This window comes from Mustela lutreola, chromosome 15, assembly GCF_030435805.1.
Source record: "Mustela lutreola isolate mMusLut2 chromosome 15, mMusLut2.pri, whole genome shotgun sequence".
NCBI classification, from domain to species: Eukaryota; Metazoa; Chordata; class Mammalia; order Carnivora; family Mustelidae; genus Mustela; species Mustela lutreola.
The window spans coordinates 67535496-67538330 of record NC_081304.1 but is presented as its reverse complement, the minus strand read 5'-3'; the positions used below and the strand labels follow the sequence as shown (position 1 = coordinate 67538330).

Genomic DNA, 2835 nt, shown 5'->3' with positions numbered 1-2835 from the left:
GGAAAGCTTAAAGGACTCCACTCCAAATCTGCTATAACTTGTATAGGAATTCTGTAAAGTGTCAGGATATAAATCAATGAACAGAAATTGGTTGCATTTTTTTTATACCAACAAGACTGAAGAAATAGAAATTAAGGAGTGAATCCCATTTACAATTGCACCCAAAACCCTAAGATACCTAGGAATAAACCTAACCAAAGAGACAAAGAATCTATACTCAGAAAACTCTAAAGTACTCATGAAAGAAATTGAAGAAGACACAAAGAAATGGAAAAATGTTCCATGCTCCTGTATTGGAAGAACAAATATTGTGAAAATGTCTATGCTACCTAAAGCAATCTACACATTTAATGCAATCCCTATCAAAAATCCCATCCGTTTTTTTCAAAGAAATGGGACAAATCATCCTAAAATATATATGGAACCAGAAAATATCTCGAATAGCCCGAGGAATATTGAAAAAGAAAGCCAAAGTTGTTGGCATCACAATTCCAGACTTCAAGCTCTATTACAAAGTTGTCATCATCAAGATAGTAGGGAACTGTCCCCAAAACAGACATAGATCAATGGAACAGAATAGAGAGCCCAGAAATACACCCTCAACTCTATGGTCAACTAGTCTTCAACAAAGCAGGAAGGAATGTCCTATGGAAAAGAGACAGCCTCTTCAACAAATGGTGTTGGGAAAATTGAACAGCCACATGCATAAACATGAAGTTGGACCTTTTCCTTACACCATACATGAAAATAGACTGGAAATGGATGAAGAAGCATAATGTGAGAAAGGAATCCATCAAAATCCTTGAGGAGAGAACAGGTAGCAACCTCTTTGACCTCAGCAGCAGCAACTTCTGCCTAGGAACATCACCAAAGGCAAGGGAAGCAAGGGCAAGACTGAACTATTGGGATTTCATCAGATCAAAAAGCTTTTGCACAGCAAAGGAAACAGTTAACAAAGCCAAAAGATGACTGTCAGAAGTTATCTGGGAGAAGATATTTGCAAATGACATACCAGATAAAGGGCCAGTATCTATCCAAAATCTATAAAGAGCTTATCAAACTCAACACCCTAAGAACAAATAATCCAATGAAGAAATGGGCAGAGGACATGAACAGACATTTCTGCAAAGAATTCATCCAAATGGCCAACAGACACATGAAAAAATGCTCCACATCACTCGGCATCAGGGAAATACAAATCAAAACCAGAATGAGATACCACCTCACACCTTTCAGAATGGCTAAAATGAACAAGTCAGTCAATGACAGATGCTGGCGAGGATGTGGAGAAAGGGCAACCCTCCTACACTGTACGTGGGAATGCAAGCTGGTGAAACCACTCTGGAAAACAGCGTGGAGGTGCCTCAAAAAGCTGAAAATAGAACTAGCCTATGACCCAGTGATTGTAGTACTGGGTATATACCCTAAAGATACAAACGTGGCATTCTGAAGGGGCACATGCACCCAAATGTTTATAGCAGCAATGTCCACAATAGTTAAACTATGGAAAGAACCTAAATGTCCTTCAACAGATGAATCAATAAATAAGATGTGGTATATATGTTCAATGGGATACTATGCAGCCATCAAAAGAAATGAAATCCTGCTATTTGTGATGACGTGGATGGAACTAGAGGGTATTATGCTTGGCGAAATAAATCAATCTCAGAAAGACAACTATCATATGATCTCCCTGATATGATGAAGTGGAGATGCAACATAGGCGGTTTCGGGCGTACGAAAAGAAAAATAAAAGAAGATGGGATTGGGAGGGAGACAAAGCATAAAAGACTGAATCTCACAAAACAGACTGAGGGTTGCTGGGGGGAAGTGTGTTGGGAGAGGATGGTGGGGGTATGGACATTGGGGAGGGCAGGTGCTATGGTGAGTGCTGTGAAATGTGTAAACCTGGTGATTCACAGACCTGTACCCCTAGGGATAAAAACATTATATATTTATAAAAAATTTTTAAAAATAATTTAAAAAATCCATTAAAGAAAAAACACATATTGCAAGCCCAGAGGTAATCTCATATTCAATCAAAAAAGTTTGAAAGTTTTCCCCTTAAAGATCAGAAAAAAGACAAATGTGTCCACTTTCACTACTCTCATTTGACATAGTACTGGATGTCCTAGCCAGAGAAACAAGGAACACAAAGAAATAAAAGACTTAAAAAAAAGAAAAGGAAGAAGTAAAATTTTCTTTTTTTTGGATAACATGAACTTACATGTAAAAGAATCCTAAAAAATTCACAAAAAATTTTGAAAAAACAAATTTAGTAAAGCTGCCAAATACAAGATCAATATATAAAAGAGAAGAATTTTGTTTTGTTTCATTTTTTTAATAGTTTTTCATGTCATCCTTGCTCAGTGATCACGCTAATCTTCTCTGCATCATTCCAATTTGAGTATATGTGCTGCCATAAAGTAAGCACAAGACAGGAGCATTTTAACACTCTAATGATGAACTATCTGAAAAAATAAAGAAAACAATCTAATTCACACTAGCATCAAAACTAATAAAATACTTAGGATAAGATTTAACTAAGACGATGAAAGATCTGTACCCCATAATCTATGACATTGATATGAAATTCAAGGAGACACAAATGGAAAGATAGCTCATATTTATGAATGGTAAGAATTAACATTGTTAAAATGTCCATACTACCGAAAACCATCTGTAAATTCAATTCCAATCAAAAATCCAATGTTAGGGGCACCTGGGTGGCTCAGTGGGTTAAGCTGCTGCCTTCAGCTCAGGACATGACCCCAGGGTCCTGGGATCGAGCCCCGCATCAGCCTCTCTGCTCAGCAGGAAGCTGCTACCTCTTAT

The 2835-nt window shown here is 37.4% G+C and overlaps 1 pseudogene; it reads right to left on the bottom strand.

Moving 5' to 3' along the window:
* Nucleotides 1-2315: 2315 nt before the first annotated feature.
* Nucleotides 2316-2434, bottom strand: LOC131817186 (U6 spliceosomal RNA; annotated as a pseudogene).
* Between the last annotated feature and the right edge of the window lie 401 nt (nt 2435-2835).